At 36.8% G+C, this 24,132-nt stretch overlaps 1 protein-coding gene across 1 annotated transcript in view; it reads left to right on the top strand.

Moving 5' to 3' along the window:
- Nucleotides 1-24,132, top strand: part of LOC149078898 (uncharacterized) — a 47,734-nt gene that overhangs the window by 19,335 nt on the left and 4,267 nt on the right. The window lies entirely within an intron of this gene.

Genomic DNA, 24,132 nt, shown 5'->3' with positions numbered 1-24,132 from the left:
TCCAAATTTTTGTCGATAAGAGTGATGAAGCGAGTGCGATTTGACCTGAACCTTTCTTAAATCTCTTCTAAGCCCGAAGCGTCCGTAAAGCTTCAGCCGGTGATTCATGGCTGAGGTGAAACAACTTCACCAATAGTGCTTTTTCTACCAATGCCAACATCACAATGAAGAGGACTTTATGTAAGCGCCAGCAACAGGAAAACTCAGAAATGAGCTGTTAATCGTACACCCTGCGTTTTACAGGACTCTTATTTACATATTTCCAGTGATTTTATTTAGAGCAAAGCTTTCTATCGACAAAAATTTAAACCAAAATTAAAAAAAAAAAAAAAACGGGCGCACACATACACACAACACACCCCGTTCGTGAAAACAACTTTATTTAAGCACACCAAGAGCTACAGAAAACTATCCATTTACAGCAAGGTGTGTGTGTAAGGCATAGCTCATCAATCGGAGAGAAGAAGCTCTCTGAATTTACCACACAACAGGTGTAAAATATATCAAATTCCCCAGGTTAACTATTATATGAAATCGAAAATCTGTTTATTGCACAAGAAAGACCCAAAAGTCCTTAAGTGAGCTATATGAAATAATTTATTTGGCTTGGTATTGTACCGTGTGACCAAGAATCCTATTTTAGACAACAGAATAGAACAATCGATGTACTACCACTAATTTACCGCCAAGAAAATTCCATAAGAATGAAATTTCTTCTCTTTCAGGGACTGGTGATTAAAGAAGTTTGTCTGAAGGAAGTTCTGAAATTGTAATATCATGTGTCCTAAATTTCTTAAAATGCAAACATCGCGTGAATGCATTTTGTATAATTCCAATATCATTAATGACATTTGTAATGAGGATTCCACACAACAGATACATATTCCAGTTTTGATCGTATTATAGGATTGAAAAGAACAATCATTGTAGCTAAATTGTAGAAATCTCTAGTTATTCTTTTAAGGGCCGTATTCACCGACATGGTTTAAACTGTAGTCACAATTTTTGGATACCAGATCGGCACGGATTGGTTAAATTCAGATTTTTAATCAATCTATGCTGATCTCTTATTGAAAAATTGTGACTACAGTTTATACCATGTCGGTGAATACGGCCCTAAGCCAGCCGAATTTGCGATATGAATTTGTGCAAGTGGCATTAATATGGTCACGAAAGGTAAAAATCAGTAGTATAAATTACACCCAGGTCAGTTGCAGAATATCTTCTCTGTAAAATCCCAGTGCCAGTATAATAAGAGAATGTGATAGGATGTTTCATGTGCGGGTGAAATACATAACAAAGCATTTGTTTATATTCAAGTGTAGATGATTCTCGATACACCAGTGATAAATATAGGTTAACACAAGATCCAAAATTTACACAAAGTCAAACATTTTGAAATTATCAGCAAATAAGAGGAATTATGAAAAAGCAGCAGCAAGGTTATTAATAAATATGAGGACTAACAAAGGTCCAAAGACAGACCCCTGAGGGACTCCAGATGTTGCACAAAATCCGTCACTAAGAGACGAACCATGAAATACAAAGATCGGTCTGCTTATTGGGTACTCGGGGGGGGGGGGGGAGGGCAGAGTTTAAACACGATTCTTCTAAGATTTTAAGAGTCCCTTACATTCTGTGATGTCTGATGTATGTTTGGGGGTGGGCATACTTTTGAATTGAAGCTAGAATGAAGCCCTTCCGGTTAACGGCTTACTTTTAAAGGGTCATACATATAACTCAGTGGTCTTCAACCTTTCAGGCATATCGGACCAAATCAAAACTTTCCATAAAGTTCGCGTGCCACCAAGTCATACTGTGGTATTCTCCGTTATTAGACAGGGGTTCCCCAAATCACTGAACATTTTGGTTTATCTGAAATTATTCCATTCATTAAATTTAAATTTTTATTTATTTTGAAATTAATCTTTTCAACGATTCCGATTTTGTTATTAATAATTTATTTTGTCTTTTCTGAAATTCGCTCCGAAAGTTATTTTTTTCTTTAATTATGAATTTTCATAACAATGAAATTATTCCTTTCCCAAATTCCTAATTATTTTTCGTGAATTATACTTTTGAAAATTCTGAAATTCCTCTTAGTAATTCTGAAATTGTTTCTTTCAGTAGTTATATTTTGCACAAAAATTATATAAATTTTCATCAATTATGAAATTATTATTTTTTCAGTAATTCTAAATTATTATTTTTCAACATAATTCTAAAATTATTATTTTTCAACATAATTCTAAAATTATTATTTTTCAACATAATTCTAAAATTATTATTTTTCAACATAATTCTAAAATTATTATTTTTCAACATAATTCTAAAATTATTATTTTTCAACATAATTCTAAAATTATTATTTTTCAACATAATTCTAAAATTATTATTTTTTAGCATTTTTGTAAATTCTGTAATTATGCATACCTTTTTGGATGCCGAATTTTGCTTCTTGGAATACCGCATATGAAATCATAGGTCTCAAAAAGTGCTTTTGCTCCGGTTCCTCAGAATTCGTCAGGACGGCCCTTTTAATGCATCAAATGCACAGCATTACCATTGAATTTGTGAATTATCTCATTGATCTAAATACAGCAGTACAAATTTCAGTGGCCAGCTCTCTTTAACGATTTTCTTTTTGTAATTCAATAGTTTTTCTATGTTAATTAGCTATTTTCTCAAACTAGTCGAAAAACTCTGAGGGCTACATTTGGTTCGCGGGCCATGAGTTGAAGACCCCTGATATAATTAATGTAGGGAGGACTCTATTGACTACGACTAAAAATTGCTTTCGCAGAGAGCTATAAAAATATTTTTTTTTTTACCTGGCATCAAAATGCACGGTAAACAACAAAAGGCTGCTCACTAGGGCTGCTGAGCCATAGTAACTTTTGTATACTAGAATTTTTCTAATTGTAACTTTTTGAGAATCTGTATTTATTTCTTTTATTTTTTTAAAATGTGTTTCACATATTCGTGTATTTATATGCATAATAAAGCACCGGACACCATCCATCCCTTCATCCGGGGCAATGACTAAAATTGACAATGGTCGATAGAGCCTGGGCGGTGCACGGTATGAAATGGCTTCAAAATGTATGGCCTGCATTGATGAAGTATCTATCATATTTATAATTGATTTTCTTTTTGTGTTCCGTGATTCATTTGATATAAACATCACGAGAGGCAGAACTAGAAAATGAGATACGTACCACCATTCAGTTTGATGAGAAAAAATGGCTTCCTTAACAAGCGGCGGTATCGGGACGGAGAAGCAAGATGGATTTACATCACTATTCGTAGTGCCATTTTTCTTTCCCCACGTCGTCTTGTTAGCGCTGTATACGTATACGCATGTTCGATACCGAAAGGGGCTGCCTCTTTTATAAATGTCTTTCGTCTTATACGAGCACAAACTATCGGTTTTTTCTCTAAGAAAACTTTACTCGGAGAAACAGAAAGATTTATTTCTTCCCTTTCTTAAAATTTGATTTTCGATCTTAAAATGAATTCTTTGAAGAAGAAAGCAGACGACAGGTCTCATACATACAGGGTGTCCTAAAATTGACTAACACATTTGAAGAATGAATTTTAAAAAAATGGTGCATAGAAATGCATTCACACTGTAGGTTTCATTGTGCTACGAAAAACTAAATATTCATTCATAGAAAAACTTTAAATTAGTTGCAAATTACTGCAACATATGGTGCTGCAACCTGAAAAACTGAAATATATACTATGTTTTAAAAATATCCACCGTTTGCAGAAATAAGATGGTGGCCAAGAGTGCGAGCCACTTCAATGGTTTGAAAACGAATCGTGGGCCACTCAAGTGATCTGAAACAATGCTCTGGGTAACTGAAATAGTCTGAAAATGTACATTATTTTCTGTGGTTACCAACTTCCAGTCGTGAATGCGAGCCGATGTTCCTGTTTAAAAGTCTCCCACAGAGAGCACAACATACCTGGAATGGTACAGATATTCAATAATTGATGGGGGGGGGGGTGCTCTGTATAATTTGAATTTAGTTTAAGATCCAAAAGTTTATGATAATTCAATCCTAATAAATATTTTATAGTTAAAACAATAGAACTTCACGAAACCATGACCTTCCTACGTGTCAATCTTAGACATTGGAGGCTTTACACGAACGCTATCAGTGGAATCACCCCAGCAAATATTTGTTGAGTTCCCATTTTCAGAAACAGCGTGAAAGCTTTTAAAATGAATCGCCCTCTCGTGTTCCGAGAGAGTTTCCAGTCAACGCTTTTAGGTTGACAGCGGAAACTAATGTAGGCCGAGAGAAATTACGCGTGTTGGCATTCCTGTTTACACTGCTTTTGCGACAAATCATGGCGTAGATTTATCGTTTCGTCTACTTCACTTTATTGCACACACCACACCCCTCTATCCCTGGATGAGAAACACGACGTTGACAGCATTCGCGATGAAAAATACGACCAATGAAAAATATCAAAATAATTGTAAAATTATTTTGCATTTTTTTATCGCTATTATACAATTATATTTCAATAAATACCGGTTGATTCGAATTAAAGTTAAAGAACAACTTTTGTTTTCCAAAAAGTTTAAAAAATTAACGATAGGGGTGCTACTAGAAGTGATCAGTGACGAAATGGTGCCCAGTAAATGGTAATACAGTACTTGAAGCCATCTTAGTAGCAGCAGCAGCATCATCATGGGGCTCCTTAGTCTGAAACACAATTGATGTAAGTTTCCCATGTAAAGTTATTGGCGCTTTATGCACCAATTATTAACGATTGGGGTGAAATGATGCTGCAGAAAAGGATCAGTGACGAAATGGTAAGCGTAAGAGTTTTTTAGGTACTCAACGCCATTTACGCAGCACAGTATGGACTCCCTACAAACCAATCAATGGCTGTTCAAGGTCACTATTGGTCCTTTATATACCAGTTAATGATAGGGGGTCATAATGATAATAATGTGGTGCTGTGGAAAGCAATAAGTGACGAAATGGTGGATGGAAATGATAACAAGTGGTACAATACCGCCTCCATCTCAGCAGTATCATGTGCTCCCTACAGGTCTAACACAATTGATGTTTGTTTCTGTGCGAGGTCACCATTGGCCTTATGCACCAATAAGACCTCAACGATAAGGGGTAAATTAATTGCTGCAGATAACAATGAGAGACGAAATGGTGCCCGAAAGAGTTATGATGTTGCACTCGATACTAAGGTGCCTATATATGCTAGACAGACTAGGTATTTCGAGGGGTTTCACTCATTACCATCTTGGCAGCATCATGAGCTACCTACAAGTCTGACATGATTGATGTACGCAAGGTCATCATTGGTCTTTTATGCACTAGTTTACAATGGGGGATGAATTTATTTCTGTAGAAAATGCCGCCATCCCGCGAAATCAGTGACGAAATGGTGCATTAAAATGGTGATCAACGTCATTTTAACAGCATTACGGTCTAACTAAAAGTCCGAGGAAATTGGTGTTAGTTTTTCATGCAAGGTCATCATTGGCTTTTCATGCACAAAGAGAGCCTTCTTGGCGTTCCCAGCTTAGCTCCATACATTAATAGGGCCCATACAGTATTCATTAATTACAAAATACGGATTTGATAATTGCTATCTGGAAATGACACACTTAGTTGCCTTCCAACTATTTTCGAATGGTTTTTTTGAAATCTTGAATTCAGTTGAATAGGTTTGCTTTAACCCGAACCACCCTCTCTTTATAAATATTCCATTGAAAAAGTTTCAGAAATATCAAGAATACGTTCATACTATCATCCATTCGGTTCACCTCTTCCCTCCCTTCACTCCATGTATCGATCGACGTAGGTATGAAACCCAACCACGTAAAAATTGCACCATCATTCCCCCAGCCGTGTATGGCAGTGAAAAAGTCATTTATACAGGGGAAACGGATCATCATACCTGAACCTAAAATGCACAGCAAAAGAAAAGAAAACCCTACTTTCCGTTGCCACACACACACACTCCATATCGAAATAACGAGAAAGCGAGAGAGAGAGGAAAATGTTTTTCGCATTTGCATTCACTGCAGCTGCAATTGGCGATAAGCTTCTGGCAACATGTTCCTTTTTATGGGTTGAACAATATTTATATGTGTGATGGAAGTCGTTCTTTTTTTCAAAGAATAGACTTTTATTCAAAGAATCTATTTTACATCCATACCTCATGTAATAAATTCCTAAATTTCCTTTTTTTGAACTTTTATTGTTGAAAAGAAATCACTGCGATATGAATTCAAGACAGAACTTACCCTAGAAAGATCTTGAATAGTCTTATAAGAGACTTAACGTATGTTTCTTCATGTAATCCGCGAATTATATTATAAGTAAAAGAAATACCTCTGAATTTGTCAATGCGGATTATCTACAGCTTGTCCCATAAATTCGTGAATAGTTTAAGAATTTAAAAAAAAGGGAAGGAATTGATATATATATTTGAATGCGGTTTGCGAAAAAGTCATTCTCACGAAGGGGAATGTTTTTGCCACAAAAAAAAACTCGACTTTGTGTCGATAGAGGACGATGCGCGAAAGCAAATCACTGGTAATGTGAAAATCAGAGTCCTATATGCAAATCAGAGTCCTATAAAATGCAGGGTGTATGATCAACACTACACACAGAAGGCCTCCGCATGAAACTCTATTGGATATAGTAGGCCCCGACGCATGCGATATCTTTACCTTTTTTTTGCAGTATATCCAATGGCTATAGGTGAAATGGCTTTCTTCAGTGACGTCACAAGCTTATGCCTTCTATAGGTGGTGTTGATACGATTAACAGTATTCTGAATTTTCCGGTTTCCTGGTGCTTGCAAGGTTTTCATTGTGATGTTGACGTTGGTGGATGAAGCACTATTGGTGAAATTATTGTACCTCAGCCACGAATCGCCGGCTGAAGCGTTATGAACGTTTCAGACGCAGGAGAAATTGGAAAAAAGGTTCAGGTCCCCCCCCCCCCCACTCCTACCGGACTAAATGCCATGCCGTCTATCGACAAAAAATTGAAAAAAAATTATTCTTTTTCTGTACCAAAAAAAAAATTCTCTTCGTGGGAATAACGTTTTTTCTCAAACTACATTCAGATATACCAAATCCTTAAATTTTTTATGATTTTTAAAAATATTTACGAATTTATGGGACATCCCGTATTCGATATAAAAATTGACGTTACGTCTTTTAAAGCAGAATGCTTCCATTTGGCTTCCATGTGGAAGTAAAAAGAAATATGGTGACCATATGCCCAGTATTTTCAACAGAGCTTAATTCAACTTGCGGTCTCTCAACTGAAAATAGTTAAGCTAATATATATTTATTTCTCGTAAATTATATCATGACAATTTTAACTATAAATGCAGATATTCCTTACACGTTTTTCACGTTCAACGTTTTTTTTTACATACTTTTTCGTGAAATAGTTATAATTCACCGAAGATTTGTGGTGGCTTTTATTTCTCACCAGAAAAAAAAACCCAATTTCCTACCATTTTCTGTCCGCAACAGATAATTTTTTTTTCCACGTTTGATAATTGTTTTAACGAAAATTGGTGATTTCGTCGTTAAATACAATGAGCTGTCGTTCGATTTCACTAGAGAAACTTTACAAGAGAATTTTATCAACTTACCTCGACTAACGACTTTAGTCTCGGAGTGAATTACTGACTTCGATTGGGATATCAATGTACCTTTTCGTGACGAGTTTTGGAGCTGTGTGGTTCCCCCCACCCCCGTGCCGTCATCGAGAGGATTTACGGAAAATTCACCGACACAAAATTCAAAGATAGGAAAATTCACCGTCCGAAAAAAATCCCTTCGGGGAAAATTCATCATCATTAAGTGAATGATGGAATGATCGATAAAGTAAGTGAATGTGTGAGCGAGTGAGTGTGACAGAATGAGTTTACGAATAAGCGAGTCACCGAGCAAGTGAGTAACCGTATGAGTCAGTGAGTAACCGTATGAGTCAGTGAGTGACAATATGAATCAGTGAGTGGACGTATGAGTGACTCACCTGTTCACTCACTTTCTCATCTGCCCACTCACTTCCTCATCTGCCCACTCACTTATTCATCCATTCACTTACCACTAACCAGTGCGGTGTCAATGCATGGACCCCTATCCGGACTCGTCTGAGGGACCTTAAGTGCAGAGACCTCGTCAATATTTTTGATATTAATTACTTAAATTCGTAAGAAATCGTTTTTTCTCAACCAGGTGGGACAAAAAATGTTTTTCATTTGCTCATTCACTAACTCCCGCACTCACTTATCTCTCACTCACTTGCCTACTTATTCACTGACTCACTGGCTAACTGTCTCTCCCACTTCCCGTCAATGAATTTTCCCAACGAGTAATTTTCCTTTCTACGAATTGAATGGTTGCGAATTGTTGTCGGTGAATTGCTGACGATGAATTTTCCGCACGCGCATCAAGAGGATTCCCAAAGTTTCTTCGCTGTCTGAGGAGATGAATTCTGTGACTTGTGTAATGTTTGTGGTATATGCTTTCAACAAGTTCATTGCCATTCAATACGAATATCCTATGGAAAATAATAACAATAATAATTGCAGTCGTGAACACATTCCAGAATTTCCGGTAAGGCGTGTCCTGTGCTGTCAGAACTACTGTCACGAAAACTCTCGTGACAAGGGAGATTATCCATAGGATAAATGAGAGAGGAAGAGATGATACATAGGATTGCGTTCGGTGGCATTTTTTTCTCGATGGATCTCCCCTCCTTCGCAGCTGATGTTTTCAAAAGTGATTGAGTGCACATTTTGCCTTATCTAGACCGCGAGAGAGATTTAATGATATGATGGGAAAAAAATAATTAACTCGTGCATACATCTAAAATAGCTTATACGATGGAATAAAATGCTTTTTATGAGGTCTTTTGTATTCTAGTCCCGTCTCAACAGCGTTTCCTCAATATTTTTGCCCTTGCGGAAACCTTGCAATAAGTTATGTTCCCTAGCAGACGTTTCCAAGTTCACGCGGAATCCTCGAAGATTACGAGACTGTTTAACGCAAGGGTGCATATACACTGAAGAGCCAAAAACACTGGTACACCTGCCTAATATCGTGTAGGGCCCCCGCGAGCACGCAGAAGTGCCGCAACACGACGTGGCATGGACTCTACTAATGTCTGAAGTAGTGCTGGAGGTAACTGACACCATGAATCCTGCAGGGCTGTCCATAAATCCGTAGGAGTAAGAGGGGGTGGAGATCTCTTCTGAACAGCACGTTGCAAGGCATCCCAGATATGTTCAATAATGTTCATGTCTGGGGATTTTGGTGGCCAGTGGAAGTGTCTAAAGTCAGAAGAGTGTTCCTGGAGCCACTTTGTAGCAATTCTGGACGTGTGGGGTGTCGCATTGTCCTGCTGAAATTGTCCAAGTCCGTCGGAATGCACAATGGACATGAATGGGTGCAGGTGATCAGACAGGATGCTTACGTATAAAAAAAAAAACGTTAGTCCTCCTACCACGAGATGAGATTTGGCTACGGCACGTCATGTCACGTCAAACGATTCAAACGATTCTATTTTATCCTAGAAGGACATGTCAATCGTGAAAGCTCAGTCACCAATGAACTTTTCTCGATGTGCAATCGTTTTACCAAAAAAAAAAATTGAATAAAATCATCCAACGTGACGTGACATGACGCAGCGAAAATTCATCTCGTGGTCGGTGGACTATACCCGTCACCTGTCAGAATCGTATCTAGACGTATCAGGGGTCCCATATCACTCCAACTGCACACGCCCCATACCATCACAGAGCCTCCACCAGCTTGAACAGTCCCCTGTTGACATGTAGGGTCCATGGATTCATGAGGTTGTCTCCATACCCGTACACGTCCATCAGCTCGAAGCAATTGGAACCGAGACTCGTCAGACCAGGCAACGTGTTTCCAGTCCTCAACAGTCCAATGTCGGTGTTGTCGGGCCCAGGCGAGGCGTAAAGCTTTGTGTCGTGCAGTCATCAAGGGTACACGAGTGGGCCTTCGGCTCCGAAAACCCATATCGATGATGTTTCGTTGAATGGTTCGCACGCTGACACTTGTTGATGGCCCAGCATTGAAATCTGCAGCAATTTCCGGAAGGGTTGGACGTCTACTACTTCACCAAACACCAACTCTGGCCATATCGTTATATTGCAATTTACTGCCATTAGTGAGATGGGTTGGAAGTGAAGGCGCTGTCTATCGGTGGTCGCCTCGAGTTCGTTAGGGACAATATCTTACCTATATCCTCCCTTGGGTTTGAACCCGGGACCCTGACAACGACCTTCACGATGGTAGACGAGCATCTTACCACCATGCCACTCGGGCACAGGGTTGCACGTCTGTCACGATTAATGATTCTCGTCAGTCCCGTTCTTGCATGACCTTTTTCCGGCCGCAGCGATGTCGTAGATTTAATTTTTTACCGGATTCCCGATATTCACGGTACACTCGTGAAATGGTCGTACGTGAAAATCCAAATTTCATCGCTACCTCGGAGATGCTATGTCCCATCTCTCGTGCACCGACTATAACACCGCGTTCAAACTCACTTAAATCTCAATAACCTGCCATTGTAGCAGCAGTAACCGATCTAACAACTATGCCAGACACTTGTTGTGCTATATAGGCGTTGCCCACCGCAGCACCGACACTGATTGGTTCCATATCTCTTTATTTGCATACGCATGCCTGTACCAGTTTTTTTGGGTCTTCAGTTTATGTTCAGTACAACCTTCTGGGGAGCACGGCAGTGGGTGCCAGAGCATCCACACAGTATTTTGTACCACTGGTCTTGAGCATTCCCCCTCCCCCAGATCAATTCATATATCAAAATCTTCTAAATAAAGAATAAGTCGAGCATCAATAGGTGTGAAATACTTCTGAGCCTCTGAAGTGCGAGCCTCTTCATTGGTTCGGAAACGTACCCGGACGAGTGAGTGATTTGGAAATGTGCCACGCTGGTCACTGAGTGATTTGGAAATGTGCCTCTGGTCACTGAGTAATTTGGAAATGTGCCGCTGGTCACTTCAGTTATTGGGAAATATGTCGCGAGAGTCACGTATGTGATCTAAAAGTGTGCCGTGGACAATTAAATGATCTGGAAATGTGTCGAGGGCAGCTAAAGTCATCTGTAAAAATACCATGGACTACTTAAGTTATGTTTAAGCTTGCCGCGGGCCTCTCGAGTGATCTGGGAATGTGCCGCCAGCCAGTTAAGTAATCTGCAGATGAACCACGAGCCACTTGAGTGAAGTAATTTGTAAATGTGCCTGGGGTTGCTTAAATGATGTGTAAATGTGTCGTGAGCCACTTCAATGATTTGATAATATTTCGTGGGCCACTTGAATGGTTTTGAAATTTATTTGTCGCGGGCCACATCATACGAATTTTTTCGCGTTATCCGTACACACACACACCACAAGAGAAACTACCATTCCTTCCTTATTTACGCACTGTGACGTGATGTGCTGAAGTAAGACCGGTAGTTTCTCTTAACTTTAGCAAATGACTATCCAGATGGCGGTAGTAGCGAGATTTTTTATTCGTTTATTTTTTATAAGCCGCTTGGGGAAAACGTAAAAATGAATAATGAATATTTAAAAAAAAAATGATTGTGGTCGGGGGTAAGGAGAGGTTACGAAAAAATACGGGACATGTCAATGATCAAGTCGGAGCATCAGACATACAAAAAAACACCCAAATTCTCTCTCTCTCAACATTAGGCAACATTAGGGCAACATTCCCTCAATGTGTTGAGCTCCAATTCTAGGAATTTGTTGAGAAATTACATTGCCGGAAAGAACAAAAGCGATGAAAAATTGTTATATCCGAGGTCGTTGCATCTTCATCGACGTCGTAAAGTAAGGTTCATTAACATCATTTTCTATGGGAAATATGCCTGAAAATAATTGACGCACTCACCTCCTACTCACCCGCCGCTCTCTCTCAATAGGGATTTCAGCAGGCGGTAGTAAATAAAACTTGGAGCCATGATAGAAGCTGTCATGTATTGTGTTGTGAACCTAACGTGGAGTCTGTTTCTGTGTAATGCTTGTTATGTGTAGTTCTTTCTTTCTTTCAAACCGAGCACAACTCAGGTCTATCACCATTTATGGGAGATTTACTACCTAGTGAGTTGTGCCGGAGGTGTAACTGTATGTGTACCTAACAGTCTGAGTGCATATGTAGTGTTGTGTTTGATTTTTCAGTGCTGCCATCTATATATTTCAGAAGGGAAGTGAGTGATGTGTTATGATTGAATTACATTTGTGCTGTTTGTAGGTCTGTTGCTCTCTGTGGCGAGACTTTTTAACAGGGAGATCGGCTCGTATTCGCGCCTCGAAGTTGGGAACCAGAGAAAATTAACTTCAGCCGACCACCACTATGGCGACGGTGGGGCATGTATAGTGCTGTCATTTGCCGTCAATTTTTATAACTATTAGTGAAGTGAAATTATTGAATAACAGCATCGTTGTAGATGCCTGCTGCTCTCAGTGGCGAGACTTCTCCACGGGAAGATCATCTCTCATTCGTGGAGTTCGTCACTATGACCACTCGACAATAAGAGCGGCTGACGCAAAAACCGAGTATGGTTATATATATATATATAGGGTTACCAGATTCGTAAACTGAGAAAGGAGGACGTCTGCGCGCACACCATTAGTGACGTCATTTATTCCAGTTTTCAACAATAAATGGCGTCACTATTCCGACAAATAAAATCGGCCACAACAATGTCTCCCAGGTCTAAAACAAAAGTGCTAAAAATAGCAGAAACAGAAAAAACTCTGGGAATTTCGACAGCTATTGGTGAATGCGTATTGGGGGAAAACCACAAAAACACTCATATATCAATGAAGAAATACATGTTTCGTAGTGGGGTTAAAAATGTTCCCTAGAAAAAAAAATAATTCCGGAAAAACGTGAAAAAGACGAAACGAGGGCGAATTTTCCGAAACGTAGGGGACGCTTGGAATGACATAAAAAAAAAGGAGGACACAGTTGGTAACCCTAGTAATATATATCATAAAATATTCGGCCATCTTTAGAGCTCTTTTCGCATTATTTACATAATTCATTTTAAATACACATAAAATGAAGACAATTTTTATAATGCTGTATAACAAATATTGGGAAGTGCATAGAAAAAGCAGACAGGGAGAAAGGGGAATCTATACCTTTTTCCTCTCCAAACCCGATGTGTGTGATCCAGAATGATTTTTTCTTTCTTTCTTTTTACCGCACTACAAATCAAATAACATGGTACTTGCTGCTGTTCCATCAGTACAAATGCGATTTCGAAGCGAAATTTGATTACTGAGGTAACCGTTTTGCTGAGCTATTTTTTTTTCGTACTTACTTCCAGCTTCTCTCTGTCTATGTAGTAGTTTCCCGTTCAATGTTACTCGATAGGAAATTGCCACACGTATGTACGATGCCACAAATATTTACTGAATAGAGTGATGTGGGGGGTTGGTATTTCTCCCCTCAATTACGCACCGTAATTACCTGGATCGATTATTTTTCCTCCGAAAAGTCAGAGATTACTGTGTAGGATTTTTTTTTTCCAATTTTCCCCCATCCTAATCTATACAAGAGACATTTTATCTTAAATATTGAATCCCCGAGAAAAAAATTATAGAAACGTGACATCTGTTTGAGACTTTATTTAAATTGCTTTTATTATTTTTTTTTTGCATTCATTCCCCCAAAAAATTTTAAATTATGAATTGTTGAATTTCAAAGAATTGCTCCCTTTCGGAGTTTGAAAGATTAACTGTTGGAGATCTTCCAACAATAGATGGAGTTGTTCCGTACTAGAATCATATTAAATGGTGTATGCAAATGTGAATAGATTTTTCTCAAGTCAACGTCTCTCTACCTGTTGTTTATATTCATTTTGATCACGTATGAAATTTGGAGGGAGCGTTTCTCAACGGTTTTTGTACTTGCCGGAATCTTTGAATAATATCCATGTTCATGTTCCAGAGATTACTTGAAATAACACCCATGGGACACACACTTAGGGATTAGCGTTTGCCGAATTTTTCTCAACCTCGGGATTCGGTTATCATTTGATCACTTTCGCCACACCACGGTCATTTTCTGAGGGCTACTTAGACCGAGGCCTACAAGAAAAGTTTCTGACCATGACGAACCGGGTATTGAACTCGCGACTCCTCTAAACATTCTTTGGTACTTCAGGGGAGTATCTTATCCACCTGGGCTACCGCTCCCTTCCGTTATCGTGAACATGTGAACAATTTAAGTAAATTAAGAGGCATTTAGTATAGCAGATAAAGTTTGAAAAATATCAAAAAGTTATTAATATTCAAAGTATATTAACTGCTATTATTAATAATTATGTATTTAATTAATATGTAATTAAGTTAATATTTGAATAGCTTATACATTGATTCGTATAAGTGTAGAAATAAATTGTTCTCTTCTCATAGAAGGTTAGACTCCAAAAACCAGTCAACGTGTCCGAAAGGGGTGGGGTGAATGCATCCCGGGGATTGTCAATAGTATTTTAAGCCTAAAATACTGCAGTATTTGATTATGGGTGAGGTTAGTAATTAAACTGTTACACTATAATATTCTCATTAATTAGAAAAATTATCGCAGCTCCCTGTAAAATTCCATATTTTTTCAATGAAGCAGGTTTTCCTTCCGATTTTCGGCAGATGCAAAGATAGTGGTTTAGGGAAAAGTGTTTCATTGAGAAATCAACTTTACAATATATCTATGTGTGTCAATACTGACATAAGACGCTTTCAAGCTTAAATGGTTAATAAGTGAATTAAATTGAATGCAAAATTAAAAGACCGAATTCAAGTAGCTTATTTATTGCAGATTACTATTATCCGACAAATTGCACGAAACTTTTTCACCATCACAAAATATCCGGGCTTGTGAATGCTAAAATAAGAGGCAAGAAATGACCAGATATATCGTCAATGCCGCTTAAAGGGTTAAACATACTGTGTTTAATATTAATAATTTATCTATTAATACGATTAATTTTATGTGAAATTTTTCAGTTGCAGCTTTTTAAAATGCATGCTTCTAGTGATAAAAATTTCTTAGGCATATCTAACTCTGTACGGAAATGTGATCTGGTTCAACCTTATTCTTCTATTAGGATTTCGGAAAATGAACTCATTCCCGGGAAATTCCCGGTTGTATTTTAGGTGCAGGATCCCGGAAGAGAAACCCTACTGCTCTCGCGGTTTCTCCATTTCCTATCTTTTACCCAAATAGTTCAAACTAAAATTACTTTGCTCTTATTATTCAACATTAATTTTTTTAGTATCTCCAGCTTATTTCTATTCCATCGCCCCCTTCTTTAGAATTTTTTTTCCTCTCCTCGCCCCCGACTCCATTGAATCTGCAGGATCCTGTTATACTCACAGCTTTTCTATCGCCCTCTTGGACCATTTCATCGTCCACCAGGGAGCTATAATACCCATTTTGGGAAACACTGTATTCGGCCATCCAAGAAATTTACGGTAGAAGTTAATGAAATGCTCAAACTTGAAAGTCAAAATTTACAGTGTAACTGTAATTTGCATTTCTATCTTCTAAGAGTTTTTCCTTGAGCGTATCGGTGGTAAATATTTGCATAAAGTAGATTGAATGCCTCTTAAAATGAATTACTTTTCCCTCTTTTTTTTCAAACAAAATTATCGATTCAATTTCTTGATGCGTAAAATCCATGGTCAGTATCCCAAGATGACCACAGCATAATGCATTCGTGCGATATCAACACGCGTTTTCTCATACTGTTCAAGCAAATACAAACGTAATTTTCCATTTGTAGAAATGCTCTTTTTTTTACCCGTAATGTTAACCCCTTACCGGTGTTGCCGGGCAACTGAAAAGTACAATGTCTGTGATTATAGACTTTTTTTGACGAGAAAAATCGTTTTTTTGTCTTTTAACCTTCAAGGTCAAATTGAGTTTGTCTATATTTTTCATTGCCATAATGCCCGAAATTAAACATGGAAAAATAGACTTCCATTGTTTAAGCACTTTTTGGAACGTATTCCACAGCTAAGGGGTAGAAATCATGCTATTCTAGGGAATATATTACGGGAGAAATTAGGGAATATATTATATACGTAATCAGGGAATATATATATGTCACAGTTACTGTGATAAATCGGTTACTATACATACTTACCAATCGTCTCAGCAAGTTTAATAAATTTATCAGAATTACTAAGACGATTGATAAGTTTGATAAATTTATCACTTTCACCGGCGGATATGCATAATACCCAAGTGTCGTTTGTAAATTTTATAAATACTTGAAATTTATCACATTTATCTGCGATTATTCATAATAACCTAGTGTAATTGGTGAATTTAATAAATATGAAAAAAAAAATTCTAATGCGTCTAGCATGTATGATGATGTCTTACATTCCTACGGGACAGAGCCTGGGTAATGTCTGGTCCTAGACTATGCGTGATGAATATAGGCGGACCCCGATACAATGATAACGAATTTTACGATCGCACCCCGATATAGTTATAGAATATGTGTATGAATTTTCATGTATAGATCATAAAGTACGATTTATCATGTTCAGCAATAATGCGACGCTTAGATATATGCATAATCACCAGTAAAAATAATAATTTTTTTTAGTGCTTATTAAATTTATCAATGACACTTGGGTGCTATGCAAAATCGGCGGTAAAGTGATTAATTTAAGGAAATTTATCAAAACTACGCTAGGGGAATATGCATAATTACTGTAAAAGGTGATAAATTTAGGGAAACTTGTGAAACTTGCCAAAACGCTCGGTGATTATGCATAAAAACCGGTTATTATGTATAATATAACTGAATTTATCTCACCATAACACGTACGACACGTATTCAAACTAGATCATGTCCATTTGAAAATAATAATAATTCATTTCAAGTCGGATGTTCTAATTTTTTTTAAACCAATTTCAGCATCTTCTAATTTTTTGGAACAAAGAATAAAAAATAATATTTGACATTAAATTACATTCAATCTATACTTTACGCAAACTTTTTGGCCATCGATATGCTCAAAAAGAACTTCTTAGGTGAGGGAAATGAAAATTATATAACACCATATTGTAAATTTGTGCTATCCAGCTTGAGCATTTCATGAACTACTCTTGTAAATTTCTGAAATGTTCTAATTTTTTTGAAAAAAACTTATACTCCTAAATTTGTACCCAGTGTAAAAGTTTTTGCTAGCTGCTTGTGGATATCATCAAGCTATTTCTTATAGGAGAAATTATGTAACGCCAGGAGTGTGAATGCAATCATGCATTTTTCTAGGATAATATTCAGCATAGCCAAATTTATTTGAACAAATTTCAAAATAAGAATTTCACAGCCGTGGATAAAACAGCATCCACGTTCAGGATCATGAAAGATCCATCTGACGAGAAAAAATAAAATTGGGTTCATAATAAAACATTATTTTGGTGCCCCGATCATCCCCGAGAATGGAAAATTGGTTGACCCAGCGCCATCTGTAGAGGTACAACCATGAGAAAGGATCGATCGGTGTTGTTTCTCCCTGTATTTGTTACTTCTAAAATTTACTAATACAAAAAAAAAATTAAAACTAAGTTGATGCGTTTTTATATAATGCATATATTAAAAACCTCCCTTATCAGAAATAAAGGAAGCTGAACCGAATTTCGGATATGAGTAACAGAAGGGCTGAAACTAATTATTGAGCACTGAAAATTGTAGCAACGAGATTGTTTCTATTTTTTTATCTACATTAAATTACCTGACAAATTATTTGAGCAATATTTTTTGCTACTGACCTCGTGTTGGCCAACCTTCTTGGGCATCACGTATCTTTCAATATGCGCATTTAGAAATTTATTTTAGATTTTCCGAATATATGAGACGAGATGAAAGGTTTTAATACTAAACCACTCACACATGCATCTCATCCATATTCTTCTGCGAAGTTCTTAATAATTGGGATATGTTGGAATGCGCTAATTTTCAATTGGTTTGCTGTATTTCAGAAATATATGGCATTCATATTTGTTATGGGCATTAATTTCTCAGATATCTCATTGGGCATTTTGCCTGTTGTGGCTATATATTTGTATTTGTATAATTGAAATTGAAATTGAAAATATTTAATTAAAATTGAAATTGAAAATATTTAATTAAAATTGAAATTGAAAATATTTAATTAAAATTGAAATTGAAAATATTTAATTAAAATTGAAATTGAAAATATTTAATTAAAATTGAAATTGAAAATATTTAATTAAAATTGAAATTGAAAATATTTAATTAAAATTGAAATTTAAATTGAAAATATTTAATCAAAATTGAAATTCTCTCATGTTTAAAAGAGAAAAACAATTATTTTTACCTGTTTTTCCGGCCTTTTCGGCTCCCATAACGACGATGGTGTAAGAATCCTTCTGTTTGGAAGTATGTTTATTTCTGTGTAACGCTTGTTATAGTGCTGCTATCTTCCATCTATTTTTCGAACTATGAGTGGGGTGTAGTGGTTGAATATTTGTCCCGTTGTAGGCCTGTTGCTCTCTGAGGAAAAGGTTTTTCTCTAAGAAGTACGTAATTGAATTTAAACCAATTAATTTCACAAATAAAAAATGCACGAATTTATGAATTACTCTTGAAATTCATTCGCCATGGACTTGAACAGAAACAGATTATTAAACAATTTCTATATGTGATCATATGAAAGCGTAACTAGTGAGCAAAAAATGCTAATCTAAAAATTATTGATGAAACACTTCCATGTAAGATAATTTTTGCCCCGTAATCCTCTAGCTTATACTCTCTAAAATGGCAGAAAAAACTTTAAGAAAAAATAAAACTTGAAAAAAAAAAAGATGTCGAGTATTTTTTTTTTGAAAGAATGTTGAAGGTATTCAAATTTCCGCTGAAGAAATAAAAAGAAAATTCTGAACACATTTTTCGCGAAACTTTGAACCCATGAAACTCGCATTTAAGTGTCGTTAAGGCTCTGGCGATGTTTACGCCATATCTTACTTTCCACGCCGCCCTTTTTCCTTTCTTTTCAATTGAGTTTTTCACATTTTTTTCCTTAAAAGCTTAGGTAAAAGTGACTTTCAGTTAAATATCAATTTCTTGACGTGAAAGTCTTGATGGTTCGAGAAACTGTATCAGCAATGCGGGGTATTTTAAACATTTATTGCCACCTCCTCCGCCTTGCCACAAGGTTCGCCACTCTGTCTGAAACATGTATTGCGTCCAGAAAATTTAATAAAATTCCGTAAATACTCTTAGGCCGGTATTACACTATAAAAGTTTGGTAAAAGTCCTTTTATAAAACTTGAAAAATGCAGCCAAGAAGGTCACCGGTTGTATTTTCTAGAATGTAACCAATAACCTTATTGGTTAGATTTTTCAAGTTTTATAAAAGGGACTTTATCAAAATTTTACAGTGTAATACCGGCCTTATACATAGAATGGTAGGTACTGTTTGTACCAATTTCGACTTACAGTCCTATAGACATGTGAGCGCACATTTGTAGTATATTTAAGACTGCTGAGAGCTGAAGTTATACAGATTTCTGGGGGATGAAGTCTCGTACATCAATTGTACTGCATATACAGGGTAAAATCTTATTCCGTTTATCTTCAAATAACTCCTGAACCGTTGTCTTCAAAAACTAGCTTTCAATTAGAAAAAAATATTCGAAGAGCGTGTTCATTACAGATAGGTATGTATAGGTGATCCTATGACATTCATTTTACGAGGGGTCTTATATGTATCAAGTTAAAAAATGTTACATTTTATACACATTCCTCTATTCTCAAACTTCAAATTACGGAGTTGTTGCCCCGTCTCACCTGAGTACAAAAAAATAAAAATAAAAATAAAACAATCGTTCCAATCGAATTCGAAGCTTTAGCAGTATAAATTAAGGAGTACACGTTTCTTTCAAACAACTTAGAACATCTCAGAAATTTACAAGAATGGTTTATGACATACTCAAGCTAAATAGCGCAAATTCTAAATTCGGAAATCGCTGAAAATGACGGAAAGGACAGCATATACTAACGTCTTTATGATCACGTGCGTAATATTACGTCCAAACTCTAGTGGAATAAATTCAAATAAGTTCTCTGTGTCTTTCCTCTCTCTTCACCATCACAAAGCATTTTTTTTCCCGCACATATAATGCATCTTTCTACTACATACAGGTAACAGCGACAGAGAACACGAAGGTGAGGGTGAAAAGAGGAGACTCCTTATTTACCTCTTACCTACTATACTTTTTCCTTTTATATATTTTTCTTTCCCTCCTCCTTCTTCATTTTTCTAACGTGTGGTTAGATTAGGACAACGTTACCATATTTATCGCCGATTCGATAAATAGAGATAATCCAAATTTCTTGCCAAGTTTGCCTGTACGTGAAGTGGTTAAGAGACAAGACTGTTGTTACGCTGCTCAGCGGTAATTGATTTCGATTAACTTGGCCAATATTGCACTTGGAAACACAGAATTTTTTTTGTTGGACTCAAGACTCCCAGTTTAAATAAAATTATTGACACCTTTAAAGTAGGCATGTTGTTTGAAAACGTTTTCTAATTGAAAGTATGTCTATTGCAAATGTTTACGAGCTATTTGAGGTGAAACGAACTTTTTAGTTCACTTTTTACCGTGTATGTGGATACCGATGGCGCATTCACTGTTGGTATCATCCCCGAAACATCAAAACCAATTTTTCTGCCAAATCTGCTAGCTTTGTTTGCATATGATGGGGTTTTCATTTCAAAAATTTTAGAAAAATCCTCATTTGCATGATTGATGGGCATGATATACTAACGGCCAGATTGTCAGCGCAAGTATATCAGTTCATTTGGACGGGGTTGCCAATGAAACTTTTTGAGTGTTCGTAATACCTTGATCCTGTATCATAACTTTTTTTTTTCCTAGATGTAACCCCTAGTAAAGTTGCCACAGATAAATAGAGTTAAGCAGAAGTAATACAGATAATAGAGAATAGCCAAGTATATTATTTGTAGGGCCCGGAAGTTTAGGCATTAAAAATGGTCAAAATAGGCAATATAAAAATGCTTCGAATAAGCACTAAAAAGGCATTTATAATTAACGGAAGAAAGGGAGCACATTATAACAGGGGGGGGGGAGAGGGATCTCTAATAATAATTACTACTAAGAGTTAGAGATTTTTAAATAAGTCATCTTTCAAGTTCTCCATGCTCAAAATATCCAAGTTCTGCAGAATAAGGCCTCTGAAGTTCACGAATAAACTTAGAGCAATATTAAAATAAGCATGAATGAGAGGAAAAATTCAAAAAAGCGTTTTTACAAAAAGATCAAAAATGGGCGAAATAAGCATTTAGGGCATTTTGCCCGAACTTCTGGGCTCTAATTGCTTGAAAATGTCACTCGATATGGTTATAATGGATTAATTCATCCATATCATTATAGTTAAGCTTCATCCAGCTGCTACGAATGCGAATATGGGCTAGACATGCCTACCTCTTATTATGAGCTCGATCTTTGGATGATGTCATATAAGTAGAATATTCGTATGAATTACCGTAACCTTGGAAAACGGGTTTCATTACCGAGGATAATAAGTCATCATCGGTGTCATTTAGCAGATACGAATGACTGACTTAACATCTGTGAGATATTTTTCGGAGTGACTTCATATCGCATTGTAGAATCTCTCCCTTTCTTTCGTTGTTTCGGCGTCATGTATTGTTCTTGAATAAGAGGAATCTTTTCGGAGGAGCTCATTATGGAACTTGATTATACTTTCCCCTTTTTTTGGACACCGAAACATGCTGATTTAGATGATTACCATCTAGAAATTTATCTCCCATTGTCATTATCTTGAAAGATAATCGTTTCGTTGTCTCGGTTTCTGAATTTCGTAATCGTAAGATCAAATCCCGCTTTTCAAGAATTTCTCATTTTCGTATATTTTTAAGTATTTCACGTTTGGGGAAAGTTTTGATTCCTTCCTTCTTAAATTTGATTCATATTTAATGAGTATAATTTTAAATAGTGATTTCTAATGGTTACTTTGGGGTTCGCGGGATATGTTTCAGAGCAAAGAAGAAATGTAACAATGGCATAGCACTGGCATAGCACTTTTTACGACTTAAAGGTTCTCAGCTAATTACTAATTGAAAAACATTGCTTTAATTTGGTTACCATGTTAAATTATCGACGTGTTACATTGTATATTACATCGAGATACACTGGTATCTCTGAACATATTCGCCTATACAAATAGCATTAAACCACCGTTGATATGGTGTATGAGTCGAAGACAACTTCATCTTGAACGGCCTTCAGTCCAAGAAGATCATTGGTACCCCCCCCCCCCCCCACATTCATTTGATAGTAAATTTCCATTCTTGACGGAGAAAGTACAACAAGCTCATCATTAATTCGTGGAAAATGCGGGGAGAGGGGAGCACTCGAGCCTGCATCAGGGAACCACTGATTTCATATATTACACTTTTGAATTACATTCGCATTAGAATCACTTTTAGAAACAATCTCAGAATGAAGTTGTTTCATAATTGACGAAAATTATTTCGTCATTGATGAAAAATTATTTCATTTTTAAATGAAATTACATATTTAATAATTGATGGAATTTCTTATTTAATGAAAGAAATAATTCCTAATATATTATTTTAAAAGCAATTCCAGACTTAATCAGAGGAAACGATTTCAGAATGATTGGAAATTCATGTTAGAAGAAAATTTTTTAAGAGAAAATTTATTCATCAGTTTGAGGAAGTTTAACTTTTACTTAACTTGAGGCCCATCCTAAGTGGGTTAAGACGCCACCACCACACTTATTACATTAAGTCGCTGTGTACCTGCCAATCTTAAAATTTATTCTAAATACCACAGTATGAATTGGTGGCCCGTGGGCTTCATGGGAAATTTTAATTTTTCCAGCAGTGAAAGGTTGAAGATTCCTATCATAAACTGCACACAACATGCCAAGGTCAACGTCCTATGTCTCGACAACTCATCAGAGATCGGACACTGGGAGTGACATAAATAAATTCTAAAGCTTTAGCACAGTGACATGATTTGCTAAAGTAAATAATTTCGGGCTTTCAGCGACATAATTACCCTGTACAATATCATAATCAAGATTTAAAATTTCCAGAGTAGAAATGATGTCTACAGAATATGATGCTATTTTTTTTTTAAATAATACAATGATGACGCATTTCGTAGCTTGTTATTTCAAGAGATCATATCATGACCGTTTGGTACAAAAACCGATGATTATTACTATTATTATTATTATTACGCTGATCTTTGTTGATAAGGCACATACACATCTTTCTTGTTCTTGGCCTTTTCCATTCTTGTTCCGCGGTCGTGTGAACGAATGCTATCCCGTTGGCGGATAGTGGACCAGTCACGCTGGTCAAGCGCTTTTGCGGCTGCCAGGCGTGTTCGTACGCACCTGTCGCCGTGGTGCAATAAACGAATATCGAAGTCGATGTTGTTCGGATTCTCACGATCTTTCGTCGTATTTTAGGGTCACGCTTCTGTTTATATACCTTTCAGTTCTTATTTTTAACGTGTGCTATTGGAGGTGGGTCTCCTACGATCTTTCGTATCATCTGGAAGCATTTCTTTGTGAATTACTATTGATTATACCACCTGTTCCGTTTCATAACATATTTTTAAAATCAAAATTAAATAGTTAGATTAGAAAATTCTGGTGTCGATGTACTTAAGTTCAATTACCCGAATCGGAGGCATTTACACTTGTGTATGTTACTGCCAAAACTCGAAGTGTGCGGCCAATTCGCGAACTGGCCGAGAGTTTTGGTCAAAGTCCGATTTTGGGGAATGATTCGCGCTTTGGACGGCCAAATCGCGGTGGTAAAAAGTGGTCGGAGATCCCTCGCCAGAGATCGATGTGCTGATGTAAGATGGCCCAATAGGCACCAAATCCATTATTTTTTTCATCGCCAATGTGCGATACATGGCTATATATAGTAGCTGTATTAGATTATCCCCGTGTGATGAGAGAGAGAGAGAGAGAGAGA

This window comes from Pholcus phalangioides, unplaced genomic scaffold (assembly GCF_987345545.1).
Source record: "Pholcus phalangioides strain wild (caught in Gottingen) unplaced genomic scaffold, Ppha-v1.0 ptg000013l_1, whole genome shotgun sequence".
NCBI classification, from domain to species: domain Eukaryota; kingdom Metazoa; phylum Arthropoda; class Arachnida; order Araneae; family Pholcidae; genus Pholcus; species Pholcus phalangioides.
The sequence above is the reverse complement of the archived record's forward strand: the minus strand, read 5'-3'. Positions and strand labels throughout refer to the sequence as shown.